The following is a 20,773-nucleotide window of genomic DNA, read 5'->3' on the forward strand; positions in this document are numbered from 1 at the left end:
GCTCTCAGCACAGAAGAACCAGGAGGGAGTCACCGTTGGCCCAGAGAGGCAAGACAGCCTAGAGATTGGTGTGGATGGGCCTAGCCAGCAGTCCCATGCCATGAAAGCTTGGATCACCAGGCCAAACAGAGAGAAACAGTTGGTCCATGGGGGTAGAACTGTGCCATCTCAAATTTGGGGCTGTGGCCATTTCAGGGACCCTTGCGACTGTGCCAGAGACAAGGCATTTATATTCGGCTGCAGGACTCTAAAGCACGTGATTCCCACTGGGCAGGACAGATCGATGACCCAGACAGGCCTAAGGAGCAGAATTAAAAGCTCCCGAGCAGGCAACAGTCACTCAGCTTGGACACCGTCTGCCCTCACTCTGTAGGGAAGGCAGTGTGCAGCCCAGCAAGCCAGAGAGCACCCCAGGGCCTCTCTTATTCTCTCTCTTCTCTACTCTGTCTAGCTGCTCTACCACAGGGCCCCAGGATCCGTGGTATGTGCCTCACACTGGAAGCTGTACTTAGGTGCAAGAAGCTGATGGTTTTACAAACAGCATCCAGCAACCTGTATCAGGCTTGTTTTTTAATCGTGGTTTTTGTTTGTTTGTTTGTTTTTTAGATTGAAAATGTCCTTTGAGAGTGCTGGTCCCCAAGTCCAGGCACTGCATGGTGATTGTCTTTTATTTTCGTCTTTCATATAGAACAGTAGCTGGATCCAGTCTAAAGCCTTTGGGTATCATCTAGCCTCTTTGCTCACTTCTAGGACTGAATGCCAGTAGCTAGCCCCACTGTTGTACCTGGGTCTGGTCTTGACAGCTCAGAGGCAGTGCCTGCCTCCCAGCCCCTTTCCCTTCCCAAGACTAGAGATGCCAGACCTCAGACCACGCTAGACTCTCTTCCCCTGGGTTGGGGGGAGGCTGGAACTCTTCTGGTTTTAGGTTCTCTTAACTGACCTGGATGGAAATATTTAAGGCCATAGGATTATCAGCGGGGACAAGTGTGTCCTCCCTGTGTCCTGTTCCAGGGTAGGCCTCCTGCCTCCCCACCTGCTCTGTGATTCTCAGGAAGGCAAGGCATGGAACTCCAGGCCTATTAAGGGTCTTCCCCAGTGGCCAGTTAGGCGCGGGCGCTGCAGACTAGCTGGAGAGGTGTGGGGGAGGGGACATCCATTCCTGCCGTTCAGCGACCAAGTCTTTCTAGGGACCCCTGGGCAGAGCGAGAGAAACCGGTCCCAGCAGAATGAGGGTGCAGGGGTCCTGCTAAGTGTTGCTAGTGATGACTTACACTGAGGTCGCCCAGAAGAAGGGAGGGAGGGAGAGGAGGTGAGACCACAGCGGTGGTGGTGGTGGTGGTGAGCTCGGAGGAGCCCAGCTGCTTCTGAGCTCTAGGGTGCCCTGCAAGTCTCACCAGCCTACGCATCCCCGTTCTTCGAGGCTGGAGCTGGGACTCCAGGGCTCCTGTGGCCACATTCAGCTGGCTCGCGGCCCTCCCTGCCTCGCCGCCCTCCCTGGCCGCGCGACCGCCGGAGCCCCCTCCCTCCCTCGCCGAGCTGCGCGCTCCGCCCGTGCAGCCGCCACCACCGCCACCGCCGCCGCGTGCTCCTGCTGCCTTCTCGCTTCAGCCGAGCCAGCCAGAGGAACGAGGGGGGGGGTGGCAGAGAGAGAGAGAGAGAGAGAGAGAGAGAGAGAGAGAGAGAGAGAGAGAGAGAGAGAGAGAGAGAGAGAGAGAGTCGGCGAAGCAAGCGGAGCGGGGACACGGAGCCTTTGCTCCGGAACCAGCGGAAACCTCCTCGGACAGCAGTCGGGCGCCTGCCCCAGCAGCTCGCGTGGTCTCCGGAGACGCCGCGGCCGCCACCGCCGCTCCAACCCGGCCTCTCGCGCCCCTTGCCGCCGGCTCGCCTGGGCGGCCGGGATGCAGCCGGGGCATGGCCGCCGGGGCCCCGTCACCTGCCGCGGGGAACGCTGAACCCGTGAGTAGCCAGACCCTGGGCTTCCACCTCGGTCACGACCATCGCGAGGGGCCGGCTGGGACTGTGGGCACGGCCCGGGGAGGGGCGCACGGGACCCCGCAGTGGGAGGCGGGGCCGGCGAGGACGCGGGGCTGCGGAGCGTGGCTGGGGACAGACCTGAGGTCGCGCGAGGATGGGGTGGCGCCCTTGGGGGTCAGGGGTCCGCGCGCGAGGTCGGGGTTCCCGAGTTCTGTGGGGGCTGGGGTCGCGGCTCCGGGCTCCCCCGGGAAACCAGAGGGGAGATTTTGTGAATGGGAAGGCCCGGGGTCAGGCTCCATGGAGACACCGGGGAGTCCCGCGCGCTGCGTGCCCGTGGCGGCGGCGGCGGCGGCGGCGGCGGCACAATGCCCGGCTCTGGGAACTCCCAGGATGGGGGGAAGCCGTGGCGCACGGAGATCCCGGCCCGCGGGGCGCATCAGGGAGGCGGCCCCAACCCGCAGGGCTGGAAGCACGGCTAGCGACCCTGATGCGCTACGGCGTGCGACTCTCGCCATCCTCAGGCTCGGGAGGGCTGCTGGGGTCCAGGAGGAGAAGAGCCGGCCGAGGGGACTGACTGATGACCCTGAGGAGTTGTGGGAGGACTGAGGTCCTCCTCGGCTCCCTCGGGAGGACCAGGGCCCTCAGCACCGCGGCACGCGTGGAACAGGCGCGAGTGGCGCACAGGGCTCTCCAGTCCGCGAGCTGGGGGGCGCTCGGGGCCGAGTCTTCCCAGAGGCGTGAGCAAGGATCGGAGGTTACTGCTCGCTTTGGCACAGCTACAGGGCCGGGACAGCCCGGCTGGGAAAGCTTTGCTAATGTGGCCTGCACAACCCTAACCCAAACTTTCTGACTTGTGGCCCCGGGAGGCGGCGGGGTTCTCCTGAGGCTGTCTTCTTCAAGAGAAAGGTGTCAGGGGGTGGCTTCAGGCCGGCGGTCCTCTGGGAGCTCCCTGATGAAGCTTCGCCCCTATCCATTGGCATGCAGCCCTTCAGTGTCCTGGCCACCCAGGTCCCGCACCCAGTCTGTACCTGGAGCAAGACGCGACCAGCACGGGGGCGGGGGGGGGGCGCATTGAGACCCTATTAGACAGCTGGAGCAAACCCAGGATTTTGGGTCTTGCATGAGGTTGGGGGTTGGTTGGCTGTTCACGAAGCCCACTGACGTCGGCTAGTGTGTGTGGGCTGCGAGGTGAGGAGGGTCCAGGATGGCCGAGCCACATCCCCGCTTCCCCTTTTGGATTCTGCTTTTCAGACGCACTCTAATTATTTAATGGTCACTTTTAAAAAGGACGCCGGTGGCGCCGGTAGTCTCTCGATGTGGGAGACTCCCACAGTGGAAGCTATGGACAGGGACTGAGGGATCCTTTCTTCTTCTGGGCAAGTCCCTTCCTCCTCCGGCTGGAGGTGAAGTGCCTTCTGGTGCGCGCAGGGTCGTTAATTTTCTGTCACAAACGCCGGCTAAGCTGGGGACGGCTAAGCTGGGGACGCCTCGGGAACGCATCGGGGAGTCTAGGGTCCAGAGCAGGTACCGGGCTAATGGAGTAGGGTCTCGGGTAATGAGGTCTTTCAGCAGAAATCAGCTTTGGTTTTACTGGTCTGCAAAAAATAATGAAAAAAAAAAGTACAAACATTACGGCAGACCGAGCTCATTAAGTGCGCATCGCGGATCAGGGCGGATGTCTTAATCAGGCTGCGCTGGTAACGGGGATATTACACTAATTAAAACCAGACCCTCCAGGTGAGCGACTACTGGGAAGGGAGAAAGTTGTAGAGAAGGCGCCTGCTGGTGGAAGAGAGGCGCTGGCGAGGTGGTCAGGATCGCTGTAAGGTGGGCATGTGGGGCAGGGGGCGCCTTCTCAGAGCCAGCCCCTCGTCTCCCACGGGCGAGGAGCTCCCCTGGGCCCGGAGGGAGGATCGAGCTGCCGCCTCCGCCCTCCCCAGGGACCAGAGGCCTCCCTGCGTGGGAGCTAAGCGCACTGCACACTCGGGGAAGCAGCACTTAACCCCTCCTTTCCCGGCTGGGCTTGGAGCTCTGGGAACGCTGGGCTGGAGAGGGGAAGATGGGGGAACCCATAGGAGGCTAGGAAGGTGAGGCAGAGCTGAAGCGGGGCACATCAGACCCCATTAGATGCTCCTAGGGAGGCAGCTGAGTGCCAGGGGAGGGTTGGCCAGGTCATACAGGCTGTTTGCCCCAAGCCCTGAGGATTTCTGGTATAGATCAACGTTTCCAACAGTTCTGCCAGCCCTCCCACTCTCACCAATGAAAGAGAACCCTGACAATTACTCTGTACCATCCTTCTTGGAGGCCCAAACAACCAGATAGTCTTGGGTCTACAGGAAGAGCCCGGAGTCTAGGAAAGTCCCCATAGATCCGGCCTCTAGCAATGCTGTGCCTTCACCTTCGCTGCAAAGGCTCCACGACCTCAGGCGGAGCTGCAGCAGGCCTGTGTGAATTTACTGCCCTTCAGCAGGGACCAGACAGACGCTGGTCAGGAGCAAAGGCTGACCTGCCACGCAGCCGCACAGAGGGCGGCAGCACCAAGGACAGGGCTAGGGCCGAGCTGCAGCATTTCACTCTTCTGCCACCTCTGCCTGTCTGTGTCCTGTGGACACTGAGATCTGGGCTTATTAGTCTTCATCCTGCTTGGAAGGTACAGGAGGAGTCCCCATGCCACCAGGGTCAGGGAGGTCCAGGCCAGAGCAGAGGTAATTACAGTAAGGAGGTCTCCTGGGCGTCATTTCCCAGTGTGTGGTCTTGTGGCAGCCACGCAAGAGAGATGGAAGGGCTATTTGGTGTGTGGGGATGGACTAGGCTGGCAGAGAAGATGCCATTCGTAGCGCCTGGTCTTAGCTGAGCTGGCTCAACAGGGTCTGGTCTCCATTGTGGGCCCTTCTAGCTGGCATCCTGGTACCTGCCTGCTCCCTTGCTGTGTAGAAGCTAGAGGGGCCCTGCTCCTCAGGGCAAGAGTCTGGTTGTTTTGCCCACCCCTCCCCCACAGTGCAGAACATCTTTTGGACCTGGATGGACCGTGGGGGTTAAACAGGAAGGCTTGGACCAGTAGAACATCTGTCATATCCAGAAGTGCCAATTCGATGGGGAGTGGTGGTGGGGGGTCGTCTGGGGCAGTGAGGAGAGGTGAATCTGTCCATGGGTCAAGATTGAAATGTTATTTCTGAGTGACTGCGGCACGAGGCTCACCTCCCCCAGTCAGTCCGGAGCTCGTGAGGTTCGGTCGGTTGTCTCTCTCTGTTTATTTATCTCCTTCACTCCTGCCTGATACTCTGTTATAAAGACAAATGGAGCCTGGCACGCAGCTGACGTGCGTGCGGTGAGGAATTTTTTATTTTTGAACAAGTGAGGGGGAGAAACCATCTAGAAAGTTTCCCCCTTCCGTGGAGCTGTTTCTGCTGGGGAGCCCGCCTCTCCCCGCGTCCTCGCCTGCAGCAGGCCTTCCTGCCTGCGTGGGCCCCAGCTTCGCAGACACCTCCCATTTGTATCAACATCTTTTTGATTAGCTGCCTGCCTCCCCTTATTCTCTCCTGAAGCAGCCCAGCATTTTCACAGGTTCATGAAACATTCAGGGCAGCCTAAACATCTTGTTTTCTGCTGCCTTTCTGAAGTCAGCTGCCATTTGAGGCAGCAGGGTCTCTTGTTTAATTTTTATGTTCGGCTTCGTCTCCTTCTCTGAGCTCCCTGTGCTTTCTGGGCTGGGTGGATGCTTTGGGGTTTTCCTGCCATGCTACCCCTGAGAGTCAGGGTCGCTGCCAGTGACGGAAGGGAGGTGATTTCTAGGTGCGTAGCGGGGCCTGCTCCGTGCTAGAGGAACAGTGCTCTGACATGGGTGCCTGGGGACCCATCCGATGCACCCGATAATCACGCTCTTCAGAGCAAGGCTCTTAGTAAATTACTGTGTTATCACAGCTTCCACAACACTCACTTGACACCAAAACATGCCTCAGAAGGTGACTTGAGATAATGAAGAGTATTAAGGTCTGTTACTGCATGTGAGAATGTTTCCTCTGGCAGCCTGGGGCAGGCTCAAGTGCACACACACATTGCATCTGCACAGAGGTTGCAATGTGGAGAGAGAGAGAGAGAGAGAGAGAGAGAGAGAGAGAGAGAGAGAGAGAGAGAGGCTGAACTAGCTGCCCCCAACTCAGGAGCCATGGCAAAGGGTCTTTTGTGCAGGATGGCCAGCAAGAGGAAGCCTCATGACTTAGGAAAGGCCATGACTATGGCCCTTCTAGTCCACTTCTCTGTTGTGGGAATGAAACTCAGGCCAAGTGAGGCCTGAGGAAGAGGTTTACTACATCTACCATTGAGGGCAGCTGAGGCAGGAACTCAGAAGAGACCATGGAGGGATGCTGCCTGCTTCCTCTGGCTTGCTCAGCTGCCTTTCTTATATAGCCCAGAACCACCTGCGGAGGGGAATTCCCAACAATGGGCTGGGTACTTTGGTGTCAATTAGCAGTTAAGGAAAAGCCCTGTAGACATACCTATAGGGTCAGCTGATCTGGGCAGTTTTCAGTTAAGGTTTCCTCTTTCTAGGTGACTCTAGGTTCATGTCAAGTTGACAGTTGGTGCTAAGAAAGCCAAGGTCTTTTTTTTTTTTTTTTTTTTTTTTTTTTTTTGGTTTGGTTTTTCGAGACAGGGTTTCTCTGTATAACCTTTCACAGGGGTCTCAGGGACAAGAGCACGGTGGATAGCGGCTTTTCTCATTACATGTTCCTGTGTGTTTGGTCTCGGTTGGCAGTTAGTCTGCTGCCTGGATGGCCATGCCACCACCTCATGAGTTGGTTGGCCATCTCTGCTGCAACCTCTGTTAGTGATGTTTGTCTTGCTGTGGTAAGCACCACGGCAAAGGTAACTTGTAGAGAGATGAGTTTATCTGGAGTTACCGAGTCCAGGAAGGTGTAGCAAAGGCTTGGAGGCAGGAGCAGGAAACAGAGGGTTTTCATCACGGGCTGTAAGCGCAAAGCAGAGGAGAGTCGTTAGACTCTGGAAACCTACCCTCTATGACATAGTTCCTCCAACAAGGGCACACCTCCTGAACCTTCCCAAACAGTGCCACCGACTGGGGACCGAGTAGTCAGATGGGGAACAACTCATTGAAAACCACCACATACCTTTTCTTAGAAACCAGTCCTGTTTACAGGTAAAGAAACTGCCTGCGTCCAAACAGGCGCTACCTCCATCTCTCTGTGGATTCCCTTGATATGGTGGGGGATGAGGAACTGACCTGGGTGCCTTTTTTTTCCTACGGCACCTGGTCTCACTTTAAAATCTCCCTATGTGTGACCTCACACTAGCAAACTAGGTTCTTCACTGCTGGGCATGTGAGACAGTTGCACGCAGACCCAAGATCCATTCAGATTTCTGACTGTGAGCACTTCAGACACCAAGGGCTGTGGCTCTGTTCACTGATGTCCCCCTGTCCCTGTCACCAGGATGAAGGCAGCAGGGGTAGCTGTCCCTACTGCTTTCAGAATTCACATCTTAAGTACTGGGAAAATAGTGGTTCGTGCACTGGGCCTTGAACCAGAAGCATTTTCTCTCAGGCAAGGGGAATGAGGACAGACAAGCTGACTGCTTTTCAGATGAGGCTCTCTATAAAACCCACTGAAGCCCAAAGACACGAGCTTCACATGTGTTTTCAAGAAGGACAGAGTCGGGGCTGGAGAGATGGCTCAGTAGAAGAGCACTGGCTAATCTTCTAGTGGACCAGGGTTCGATTCCCAGAACCTGCATGGTGGCTCATGCTGTCTGTAACTCCAGTCCCAGGGGATCCAATGCCCTCTTCTGGCCTTGAAGGGGACTGTACACATACGGTGCACAAACATATACAGGCAAAACATCCATATACATAAAATAATAATTTTTAAAAGATGGATTCAGTTTGAGACAAGATTTGTACTTAGAAATGCTTTCTTAGGGCAGGAGAAATAGCTCAGCAGTTAATGAATTCTGCTCTTGCAGGTGACCTGAGTTCAGTTTCTAGAACACACATCAGACAGCCCACACCTGCCTATACTTCCAGTTCTAGGAGTATCAGATACCCGTGTGCTTTGTGGGCATCCATAGACACATACTCATGTCCCCACATATATGCATCATTAAAGATAATTAAAAATAAACAAATATTTTCTCACTAAACTTTAATAATTTAAAATCCTTACTGAGTTCAGATACGTGGTTTGCTCACTATATTAAAGAGGGGGAGGAAGAAATTCTACCTTTTGTTTTGTTTGTTTTGTTTTTCAAGACTTGTGTGTGTGTGTGTGTGTGTGTGTGTGTGTGGCCCTGGGTGTGCTGGAACTCACTTTGTAGACCAGGCTGGTCTCAAACTCACAGATCCGCCCACCTCTGTCTCCAGGGTGCTGGGATTAAAGGCATGTGCCACCACTTCCTGGTGAAAATTCTATTTTTTTGTTCCTGGAATTAAGTGCCACCTCAGGGTCTGGATTGAGGTGACTCCTGCCTTTCATCCCATTTTGTTGTTGATGGTTGCAGCAGAGAGAGAGAGAGGTTTGTGCACACTGCTCCATCAGAGAAGCATCAGGATGACTTAAAACCACAATAATAATAATAATAATAATAATAATAATAAATAACAATAATAGTAACAACAATAATTTGCCATGTTGGGTGGAGCATGGGCCTTACATATGCCAGACAAATCCTCTGACAGGGAACCCCATTCCCAGCTGTTCAGGGTGGCCTCTGAATAGTTTTCAGGAGGTTGCCACACACTGTACAGATCCTAAATTGCCATCCCTGTGAGACCGAAGGTGAGAGAGGAAAGGGGGGACGATGCTCTCATCTCAGTGTGTATGAGGCCCTCGTGAGGCCACCGATGAGCTCCACTAGTGTCGCAGTGCCACGACTGCCCACATTCCTGAAGGCGTCGTCTGACCCTTTATTCTGTTAGCCTCAGTAGTGAACCTGTTAACTAATGGCCCTATCCTTGAGATTGGATGGTTAGGCCGCTCCAAAAATCGCCTGTTGGGCTGGGGAGGTGACTTGGTGGTTAAAGTACTCGCTGTGCAAGAGTGAGGGTCAGGGTTCAAACCCTCAGGACACGTGTGAGATTCTGGGTCGATATGGTAGCCTGCTGTAATGCCAGCCTTGGAAGGCAGAGGTAGGTGGTCCTCAGAAACTGACTATGGAGACTAGCCATATTGGTGACCTCTGGGTTTGAATGAGAGACCCTGGCTCAGTGAATAAGGTGGAAGAATGATCTAGACATCAGCCTACACATGACTTGCACCCACACCCACACCCATGCCTGTTACAGGAGGGGACACAGGATTATTGACCACATTACTCATGGTAATCTCTGAGGCCACCGGTGCTCAGCTGAGACGTGGCCTGCAGCAGGACCATGGGTGTAGACTTGTCGTTACCACCCACCTCTGTGCTGGAGGCTCCTGCTTTTGTGGAGGCAGAAGAGCCAGGCCACATGAGGGATGAAGGAGTGGCTTCAGTTATTTCCTGATTACAAGGCGATGCTGTTTTAAAGTAGCTCCGGGTGACCTCCCAGGTGCTCGCATAGGATGCTCGGAGTTATGGTATAGGTGAGGTGGAGATGTTGGGCGACCCTTCCTTGTTCTGGTGATCTAAGGGTGTGGGTGTCTCCAGGTTCGAACCTAGCAGCTCATACTCAGGAGCACCCTGTGGCTGGGCAGGAGATATGAGATCCCGTCCGAAGACCCTGTGCATTAGGGGTCACTTTGGACATGGTGCCCAAGAGGTTAGGCTCCTGCCTGTCCCCTGGTATGTCCTCTGGTTATGCCTCAGGTCTCTACTCCTGATGGGAATCAAGAAAACCGCATTTGAAGCTGGTAGGGAAGAAGGTGTTTTGGCTTTTTATGGAGATAGGGTGCTGCCTGTCATGGCGAGATGGGAGAAAGATACAGTATGGCCACCATCCCCATCATCTTGGACTCCTGAGCCCGTGAGTCGCTGCTAAGACATTTCCTCCCAAGCCGAGGGAATCCACTTCACCCCTCCCACAGCATGGAGATGTTTTCAGGGTCTCGGGACACAGCCCATGAAAAAGCAAGGCGTAGCTCTGAGAGACCCATTAGAAATAAACAGAGAGCCTGCCCGCCTCTCTAAGTTATTGACTCTCCCTCACTGAGAAGATACCATTAAGCTCAGCTGGGCGGGGGATGGCTAATGCAGGGACAGGCGAGGGGGAAGCAGGCCCACAGGGGTTGCCTACACAGGCTGTTGGTGCACGGCGGGTGGGCACGGGATCTCAGGCTTCCTCCTGCATTCCCTCTAAGGGCCTGTAATGGGGCCTCGAGGCGGTGCTATCCGAGGGTACATTAGTCAAGCACTTTGGAATCTTAGCAGGAAAGAGAAGTACCAGAGGAACTTAAGGTGAGAATTATGGTTGTCATCGGCACAGTATTGCAATCAACACTCCTTGACAGCCCACAAGGCAGCTCGCTTGATATCGAGACAGCTGCATGCCTTCAGTGGTGCCTGGGAGAGAGGGATGAGAGCCGGACGGTGCCGACGGACGATGTGTTTGTTGGTGGGGGCACTGTTCTTTCCCTGATCTCTAAAGCTCCGGTTTCTGGGTCTGAGACGACTGTCAAGAGGGCTGTCTGCCAGCGTGTCTACTTCTCTTTCTCACTCCGCACCTCATCCTAGGACACCTAGGAAAGGCAGAGAGAGGCTGGAGAGGTGGCTCAGCTGGCAAGGCACTTGCTGTGCAAGCATGGGGTCCCAAGATCGAACCTCAGAGAGGCATGTAAGAGGCTGGACATGGTGGCAGGCGGTTGCAATTCCAGCAGTGGGGAGATGAGAAGGAGGACCCTCAGGCTTACTGGCCGGTCATTCTAGCCTAACTGGTGGACTCCAGGGCAATGGGAGACCTCCCCCCTTTCAAAGGCGATGGGCAGCGGCACAGAGGAGGATGCCCCAAGTTGTCTCTTGGATTGAACACACTCAGGCATGTACACAGATACACATTTTTTTTTAAATCAAGAAGAATAAACAGGGACCCTACATCCTTTTGACTGTGTACCACACCTTGGCAGGGACTTCAGACTAGTTTGCCTTAAATTAAAAAATGCAGGTCTAGTTTCATCTGTGTGACGGCTGGCCTTAGCTTTCCTGCCCCAGTAGTAGGGATGTCAGCAGTAGGGATGTCACAGGGGCACCAGCCCTAAGGACCAGCTTCCACTTTGAAATTGAGATCTCCTCAGAGCAGACAGGACTAAGCGGTGAGATCGGGTTTTGTACGTTGAAGGTGCCCCCTCCTTCAGACTGATTTCCATTCTCCATCAGCCTGCCCGTCTTCCAGGAAACAAATCTCTCCCCATTCCTTGGTATGTTTCCTTCAAATCCCATGAAGGAGACACACAAGACCTACCTTGGAAAACCGCAAGCCCCAAGGATGGTTTTCCGTTAACTAAATCAGTGCTAGAAAATGAAGTCGAGAAAGGAGTCTGAGTAGTCATGCACAGCTCAGCACGCTGAGACACATTAACGTATATTGGAATTACAGAAGATATCTGGGCAGTTGGAGGGAGAGAGGCGAGCTTCAGACTCTGCGTTGGCTGAGCTTCCAGGTGCTCGGCTCTCTAGACACACCCGAAAGGTCCTTGGATCATGTTAGGCCCCACCGCACCAGGAGCGCAGGGAAAGCTCCTTTGCCAGCATTTCCCTTCTAGACTGTTCAGCTTTGCAGCTAGCCAAGGGAACTCTGGGGTGCCCCAAGGCCCAGTGTTCTTTGGACTGTTCGAAGGGCACTGCACCAGCCGTATCCAGCCAGCGCCCTGGAAGCAGAGGTCCCGACAGACCTCAGCTGCAGACTTGCTCTGCAGCATCTTAAGTCACAGCAGCAGAGCTCAGCCTTAAGTCCCCTCCCTGCCTGTGACCCCCGCCTGTGACCCCCCTGTCTGTGCTCCCCCCATCTGTGACCCCTGCCCCGGTCTGTGACCTCTGAAGCCTCCTCTCCATTTCCTTCTCTGTGCTTCGAAGCCAGCTTTCCAGGTGGGATCTGGTGAGGGGCGGCCGTTGGAGGTCACGCAGCCGGGAGGAAAGATTTACAGCTCCGCCCTGACCTGCCTGATGGACAATTAAAGCTGTGCAGGCTTGGAGGAGAGAGAGGTTGTTAAGAGGCAGGACGGTTGGAATAAATCCGTCACCTCCACTTAGACAGCCCTGCTAGACTGCATCCCAGGGCCTTTAAGCAGGATCCTCCATTGGCATGGGGTGGAAGAGTCCAGAAGAGACTGTGAGGGAAGCTGTCATGCTCTGACCTCTACCAGAGTCGGGGCCTGGAGATCCTGTGTCTTCTTACTAATATGGTTCACACTGGCAGACTTAGGGAGATTTCCAGGATTCTCTGCATCTGGCCAATATGAAACCACAACTCCAGGGTATATGTGCATGGCTAGGTGTGTAAAGACACACACGTGTGTGTGTGTGTGCAGATGTGAGGACATGCATCCTGCTTGTGGGGGCACCACACACGTGCATGTTTACGATCTCTTGTGCGTTCCTGAACCCACATGCGTGCACATACATCATATCGTGCGTGTCCATATATGTGCCAGTTTATCTCTTGGGCCCCCTCAACCTCTGCGTGTCTGGCCTTTCGTGAGCCCGCCAGCCGCCAGCCGCCAGCCTTTTAAGCCACCAAACCCTATAGTCATTCTTCTCCATTTGTTCTGTGTGTTATTTCAGTACCTTGAAGATGCTGGCAGGTTCCTCAAGGAAACTTTGTCTTTGTGGTGAGGAGATGCCAGCGCTCTGCGGGCCTCCCACCGGCTAATTACCAATATGATCCCGCGTGGGAGACTTGTCGTTCCTGGAAGAGCTCTTTATTCCCTGTGTTTCCCTCCTCCTCCACCGCTCCTCCCGCCACCACCCCACTGTGGTCTGATTTCCACTCGGAGATGGAGCTGCTCCCCGTGAGGCCCGGGCCGTGGCATTAGTGCTTATTCAGCCAGCCAGCAGGCCAGGCCTTTCATTAACTTGGATACTACAATTATGTGCGCCGAAAGGCTGAAAGGGCCATGTAGGATTTTTCTTCCCTGAAAAAAAAAAATCCTTCCGCTTTTCACAGCCCCAGCCTTGGCCATCGAAGCAGCCATGACACAGGCTGTTCTGTCCCCTATGGTTGGTGTGCAATAAACTCAGCAGCGTGCAGGGCGCAGACGGGGTGGGCTGTGCCTGCCATTGTCCAGCCATGGACACCACAGCCACTGAGGAGGTCATACTTCAGTGTGCAGTGCTGCCTGCTCTGGCAGTTTCTCTTGTGACGGATGGCAGCGTGCACACTTACGGGTATGTGGCCTTGGGAGGTGTAGCCAGCCACAGGCGGGAGGGAGGGTGTCCTTCTTACTGTTGTCCCCTTCTCAAAGAGGGTGGTCCTGGGACAGTGGCTCACACTGATGTCACTGAGCCCACTTGAACACTTCCAGTGACCTCTTGAATCTTTTAATATGTATATATGTATGCATGATGTATGCATGTATGTTGGTTTATTGATTTAACTTATTTATTTTTACAGTTTGATACACCAGTCAACTCTCCAACTGGAGTTGGAGCTGAGGATGGCCTTGAACTTTGGATCCTCCTCCCTCTGCCTTCCATGCCCTAGCCTGACAAGCATGTGCCACCAAACCTGGGTGATGTGTTGCTAAGTATTGAACCTAAGGCTTCATGCATGCTGGGCAGACACTTCACGGATATCCCCAGCCCAGGAGTCTGTTGTCCTTTTGTTTCTTTGTTTTTATTTTGGGGTGTGTGTGTGTGTGTGTGTGTGTGTGTATACTCAAGGTAAGGCACTGCTGAAGGCATGGCGGGGAGCAGGTAGAGGCTGTTCCTTGTATACTGTCCCCTCGGTGCTCCCTAAGTGTTACTCTGTTATCTTAAGGAAAGCTGGCACCTGGCCACGGAAGCACTGGATAACCCCAAACTCAGAAACTTATTGTTTTAAGCCCCCACAAGTTACCATGGTTACTCAAAAGGCTTGTGCAGTGGCCGGGTCTCTCTTGCTCTGAGGGAAGCCATCGGGTAGGAATTAAGCCTTTCATCCAGGCCCCCTTCATCTGTTCCTGCTCAGCTCTTGCACGGAGGGAAGGAACTGGAGAATGGGGATTTTCCAGGACCTCGGAGTGTGAGATTCTGGAGACAGAACTGATCTCCCACGCTAAAATAATTATAGCCAGGAGAACTAAGTTAAGGCCTTTAACAAGAGGGCGACGTGCCTATGTGAGGCTGTCTCTGTTGGCTTTGTACCCCAGCACTCCGCTTGCTGGCGCCTGATGATACCTGCTGGGGAAGTAGTACCCGAGGCACCCCACACCTGTTGGCTCACTCCAGCAGGCCTGCTATGCAGCTGCGCTGAGCCAGTGCTCTCTGACAAGGCCTTTCCGTGGCAGAACAGGAAGCCAACCAGGACCTCTTTGGCTTGGCTTCTTCCTGCATGAGATCTCACCATGATCCTCTCTGCTGAAGTTCAGTGCGGGAGGCCAGGATATTTATATTGTGTAAGCATATTGCTATATATGATCAAATATCACACACAATACCTATGTGACCAGCCACATGGAGAAGAGGCCAGGTACAGACAGTCTTCACCCATGTGCCCTGTCATGGGGTCAGGCTGCCTATTCCCCTGAAGGGCTGAGTGGCTGGCCACTTTTGGACTGGGGACTCTGTAGTTTCTTGGTGGGGGTGGGGTAGAATGTTTTCTGTTGACCACTTGATGAAGCTGATTTTCTTTCCAGCCCCTGTGGGACACTCAGCAGGGTGGTGTGATAGTGGGCGCACCAGGTGGAGCCAGGGGACACATTCCAGGTAGGGGGACTTAGGTGACAAATGAGGGCCTTCCTGGGGTCTCCTGTGCAAAGAACCTTCTAGTCTTTCTACTCCACACCCCTGCTGGTGCATCTCATCCCTCCTCATGGGCTGATGCCGAGCTTTGAGGCCACTCAGTAACATGGGGGACTGCAGAGGGGTTTGGGGTGCGACTCTTGTTTCTGACCCCTGAGCAGGGCCAGGCGCCGAAAGCCTTCTCCAAGTCTGCTGAAGACCCGTATACCTCTCATCTGCTCAATAGCCAGCCCTCACTCATTCCTAGCACAAACCTGAGGTACCAGCAGGCTCCTGTTACACCTTGGGCTGGCCTTGTTTCTCCTCAGCAGGGACACCTCAGCAGCAAGTGGGTGGCGAACACACTCTCTTGTGTCACCATCTTGGTGGCAGCATTTTCTGAAGGAAACAATTGGGTTGTATAGGTCCTGTGGCTGGAAGGTAGGAGACTGAGGCCCAAGCTGGCTTGTACACCTCTCACGGAGCATCATGGGAGCTGCTCGTTATGCTAAGTAAGTGACAATAGCAACGGGAAGGAGGTCTGGACTTCTACAGTGACTTGTGGCAGTATGCACAGCAGTAGCCATGTAGGACATCTGCAGGAAGGACACACAGGGCCTTCCTTATGGGTGACTGTCCTCAGCACTCTTTTCTGGGAGCCGAATTCAGCACTGGTGAGGAAAAATGGAAGGTGACAGATTGGGTGGGTGTTTGTGCACCTGTCTCTTTAGCTTGTTAGCAGGCAGCAAGCAGGCAGGAACCATGGCGGTTCTTCAGAGCCCCTCAAAGGTCTACAGTCAGTGTTAGTGCGATTCTGCAGGCCGAATGAGGCCATTTGGGGCCTCTGAACTCTGCCCTATCTGGCTCTCTGGCAGGTGGCCCTGTAGGATGTCTTGTCCCTGGTCTTCCCATTTCAGTGGCTCAGGGGATCTACTGGTGTGTATGTGTGTGTGTGTGTGTGTGTGTGTGTGTGTGTACATCAGATCCCTGTCTGGTGCTACAGCACTCCAAAACCTTCTGATAAGGATCATGGAGCCTGGAGAAGGACCGCTGTAGGACATAGCCCCTGCTGGTCTATACGGAAGCTCCTTGCATCTTTGGTCTGGCAAGGAAATGGAGCAGCCACCATATAACCTTCCTTGCTGTCATCCCTACACAAGAACTTGGGAGTGGGTTTATAAATCATCCTGGAGCCAAGATCAGCTGCCAAACGGCGGAACACTTACAAGGAGGAGGGCCTCTCGGGTCTGTCTGTAAGCTTGCTCTCCTTCCTGGGTTTGGAGTGAGGAGCAGATGGAGAGGGAGGAGCTAGTAGGGTTCCGGGTTGCTCTGGAAGGCTCCAGATTGCTCCAGAGGGTTATGGATTGCTCAAGATGATGCTAAGAATGTTCTGGCAGCTTTCCAGAATTTCTAGGTGCACACCCGTGGGACTGACTGCAGCCATCCTTTCTTCAGGGACTTGCTCATGATTATTGATGCTGACGGAGTGCAGGAGTTGAATGACTAATTCAAGATGGCAGACAAATCAATGCTATTTATATTTAGCCTGCGCATGTACTGCTGATGTCTCCGTAACGGTCGGCCTTCACCATTATGCTTTTGCAGGATTCGAGATGCTGTTGACCCACAGGCCAGGGTCTATAGCTTTGCACTCCCTCCGAGAAGGTTTTCAGGATGCACAGCGTGTGTGCACTGAGGGACCGGCCCGTGCCTTCACTGTCTGGTTGGCACACCATCTCCCACAGTGGTCTGCCCGCTTGATTATGTTCACCATAGGGTGGGGTTCAAAGCATGGCAGAATGCTGGCCTTGTATGTACGGTGGGCTTAGTGCAGCTTCTGTAGATAGCTGTGGAAGGACGTTTGTGAAAGCGAAGCCTTAATGGTCTCCATGCTTTAACACTCAGACCTTGAATTAATGTGTGCAGTCCTGCATTCATCTTGTATTTGGGCCTGGTAGTGCTCTGTACATGGTCAATGCCAAGTGAGCAAGTTGGGGACACTCAGGGTTAGGGTTAGGGTTAGGGTTAGGGAAGCCTAGGTGAGAGAAATGATCTCCAGGTCTGCAGGATGGATCTGCTCTAGGAGCCCACATGTCTCCGTGTTTGATCTTTACGGTCTAGTTGAGTTTACCTCTCGGTTGCTGCATTGGGCTGTCTTTGTTTATCTGTTTTTGTTTGTTTGTTTTGGGGGAGGGCTGTTTCTATCTTCCAGGCTGATACCTCCAGGCAACCGTAGTAGTTGTAATTCTGGAGGGGGTGGGATGTATTATTGCATGTGCTGATGTTATAGAGCCTGGTGTCTTCTTCAGGGATACAGTGAGCAAAAACCCTCTGGTAGTGTGTGAAACCCACAGGGCATCAACGGTTAGAAGGAATGGCTTGTGGAAACCCTGGAGGTGCTGGTGTGGTTCTGAGGGCTGTCAAGGTGGACTAAGGATGGCAGCGCTGAGATCTTCCTGGTGTCTCCCGGGAAGACCTGGTACTGACTGTCCCTCTGGCCTCTGGACATCAGAACCTGAGACTGGACACAGTGTTCCTCTGTTGAAAGCTTAAAGCATGACCTTCGGTGGCAAAAGCCCCAACACTAGATACCACATCCATTTACATTTTATATTTAAATCACTGACTGCTGTCACACTGCCCTCCTAGAAAGGCTCTGTCAGGTCCCACAGGCTCATTGACTGGAGCGAGGCCCTCCTGGTGCCCTTTAAGCAGGCTCCTAAGCTGAAGTCAGAGGCTTAACACAGATGCTTGTTAGGTTGGCCTGTGGGAGAGGGCCTGGCTGACACCTGCTGAACACCTGCTTGACACTTGCTTGACACCTGGTCGACACCTGGTTAACATTTACTAGCTGTCCAGTAAATGCGAAGGCCTGTTTGACACCTGTTTGACACCTGTTTGACACCTGGCTGAAACTGGGTTAACATTTACTGGCTCACCCACTAAATGCTGGCCTCCCAGGCCGTTTCCCTCTCTGTCCTGAGTAGCAGTAACTGATGTTTAGGAAGTCAGAGTCTTAACACAGATGCTTGTTAGATTGGCCTGTGGGAGAGGGCCTGGCTGACACCTGCTGAACACCTGCTCGACACTTGGTTAATATTTACTATCTCACCCAGAAAATGAGAGGGCCTGGTTGACACTTGGTTGACACCTGGCTGAAACCCAGTTAACATCGACTGGCTCACCCACTAAATGCTGGCCCCACAGGCCGTTCCCCTCTCCGCCCTCTCCAGGATCCTGCTGCCTGCATCATATTCTCTACACGGCTCTACGCAGAACCTTCTAGAATGTCGGTTTTACTTCTAGGTCTCTTCTTTTAGTCTTTAATGCTCTCACAGTTTTAAAACTGTGTGGTGGTGTTTGTGCATGTGTGTGTACATGTGGAGGTCTGGGGGGTGACTCTGGTGTCATTCTCGTGAATATCGTCTACTTCCTTTGATACAACATCTGTCATTGATCCTGGTCTCACTGATCAGACCAGAGTATCTGACTACCAAGTGCCAGGGATCCTCTGGTCTCTACCTCTCTGTTTCTGGGATTACAGGTGCATGCCGTCAGGCCTGCCATTTTGCACGGTATATGGGTCTTGAACCCTGGACCTCATGCTTTTGAGTCAGATTTTACAGGCTAAGCAATCTCCTCACGATGTTCCGGCATGGTCTTGGTGCTTAGGCTCCACCATCCCTTCCACTCTCAACGACAAGCAGCGGGCAGAGGGCCATGGCCCCAACCTCTCTGGCGTATCTATTGTTTTGTGTTTCGGGGATGTGAGAGGGGACTTTGGTCCTGGGGATGTGAACAGAGCATTTTTTCCCTCCGCCCCCTGCTTCCTCTCTGTTCTGTGAACCTCAAAGCCGCTGACTAAGGAGGAGGATTGATGGATGGATTCTGAGGTGCTCCGCCTTGGAGCCCTGGGGTTCTGCAGGGAACTGGTTTATGTCCCGGAGCTTGCTACTTCTGTCCTCTCTCAATTTCCTTTCCTGGCCCTCAAGACCGGACCTGCCATGGGGGGACAGGCACCGGGCCAGGAAAGATGACCTTCTGTTCACGCCCGGGATCTGAACCTGAGCCAGGTGCGATGAGAGAGTCTGTGTACCAGCCATCCCCATCCCGTCGCTCGAAAACCCAGACGCAGAAAAGAACACGAGTGTTTGCCGGAGACTGAATCACATCATGAAGTTATCCGCAGTAATCAGGGCACGCTTGCTCCCAGAAATTAGATCATTCCGGAATCTCATCGAATTAAGGGAGGGTTCCGAGCTCGGCTCTCCCAGCTCCCGCGCCTTCCCTCCCAGGCCCCGTCTCCCCGCTCGATGGGAGATTTTCTGGCCATGTCAGGGCAAACTGACCCGGTTCAGTAATGGAGAAGAAGCCTGTTGGAATTAAGGCCTAACAGCGTTAAAAAAGCAATCTCTGCAAGATTGAGGCCACCGGGGAATCGTAGATTCCTAGCCAAGACCTCATTTAAGGATCGGAATAAAACTTGACACGCATGTGCGAACACGCACGCGTGAAGAAGCCGGTGTTCAGAAACAATGGAGACCTGGTGTGAACAAAAGAGCGGAGGGGAAGCAGAAAGCGAGCTTTGGTAGCAGGGCAGGCAGGGGTCGTCCTATGCTTGGGCAGGAGCAATGCAGGGTATGCAGTCTGGTTAATCCAGGAGCAGGGCTAGCAGTGTGTGGGGCCTATCAAGGTGTACTGCCAACACATGAGGTCCTCCTTAAGTGTCCCTGACTCAGAACCTTGCCCTCATCCTCTGAGCACTGCCCACCTCCTGTTACCTGAGAGTCATGGTGACTCTCCACGTGGGTTGTCTGGGAGTCACACGAAGGCCTGGTGTCTGTCACCGGTTCACATCTCTATGTGTCCAACTTATCAGGCAGTGGCTCCTGCAAAGCCCGCTGTGGGTAGGACTCTCAGGGTAAGCAGAGAGGGGGAGTGTTGGGGGTGGGAGCATGGGACCAGGAGTGTAATGAGGGGGTGGGGTGGGCAAGAGTAGGCGAGAGCCAGGAAGCCTTGAGGGTAGTAGGAGTGAGAACAGGCAGAATGGCTGCTTGATACCATCTAAGGCTCCTGTCTGTGAGAACATTCTAGATGTGTCATGGCTGTGGGTTCCTCTCTCAGTGAGAAACAGGAAGTCGAGGGTTGGGGCAGGCATGGAGGTGCAGGACAGCTACCTGCTTTTCTCCACCGGACCTCACAGCAGTGGTCTTTGCTGCTAGGGTGTTTTCTGCCCTTTGGGTGAGTTGTACCAAGACTAGAGTAAGGTGGCTGCACACAGCTCTTCTGTCTAGTGTGGGACAGTCCTGGAGGTGGTGTGCTTCTGTCCTCAAGAGGACTGCACTGACAGATTGGTTGTGGTACCCAGGCAAGCCAGAGGAAGCCCCCAAACAGATGAGCTCACTCCAGTAATGACTTCCAGAGCCCTGGTCCCTAGATAGACCTGAGCTTCTGGGGGGTGGGGTATGTGTCATTGGATATCCAGCCCCCAGGGTCTCTGGGTGTCTCCCAGATCTTCACTCATGGGTGGGGGCTTTCCTGGGTGCCTTGCTTCTGGAACAAGAAAGACAGAGGACAGCTTCCTGTTCCCACAGGCCCCAGCAGCGTGGCAGATTCTTGAGGGATGCCATCCCAGGTGTCAGAAGGGATATGTATCTGTGAGGGAAAGGTGGTGATGGGGAGCGTGCACGGGCAAGCTGCTCACCGAGTGTCTGTGTTGTAGAAGGCTGGATGCCTAGTTGGGTCTAGCAAGCCACTTGCAGCCTTGAGCTCCCAGAGGCTTTTTAAAGATGGACCCGAGATTTGGGCCATGTCCCTGACGTCCTTCTCTCTCAGATAGAGCTGGTCTGCAAAGAGACATTTTCTCTCAGGGATGTGCCAATATTCCTGGTGTTTTACGTCTCTTCTAGTTAGAAAGGATCAGTGGACTCTGAGGGCCAGGCACAGAGCATCTGGTGAG

The 20,773-nt window shown here is 53.9% G+C and overlaps 1 protein-coding gene across 2 annotated transcripts in view; it reads left to right on the forward strand.

Annotated features, from left to right (window-relative positions):
* The first annotated feature begins 1,631 nt into the window (after positions 1-1,631).
* Positions 1,632-20,773, forward strand: part of Rbfox3 (RNA binding fox-1 homolog 3) — a 424,648-nt gene continuing 405,506 nt past the window's right edge. The window contains exon 1 of one of the 2 annotated variants that reach the window (XM_085829384.1): positions 1,632-1,956. The gene's annotated coding sequence lies outside the window, so the exon portion shown is untranslated. The remainder of the gene's footprint in view (positions 1,957-20,773) is intronic. The other variant, XM_085829382.1, reaches the window with a different exon arrangement.

The sequence above is a fragment of the Mus caroli genome, unplaced genomic scaffold, assembly GCF_978045245.1.
Source record: "Mus caroli unplaced genomic scaffold, Mus_caroli_1 scaffold_13, whole genome shotgun sequence".
Classification (NCBI taxonomy): Eukaryota; Metazoa; Chordata; class Mammalia; order Rodentia; family Muridae; genus Mus; species Mus caroli.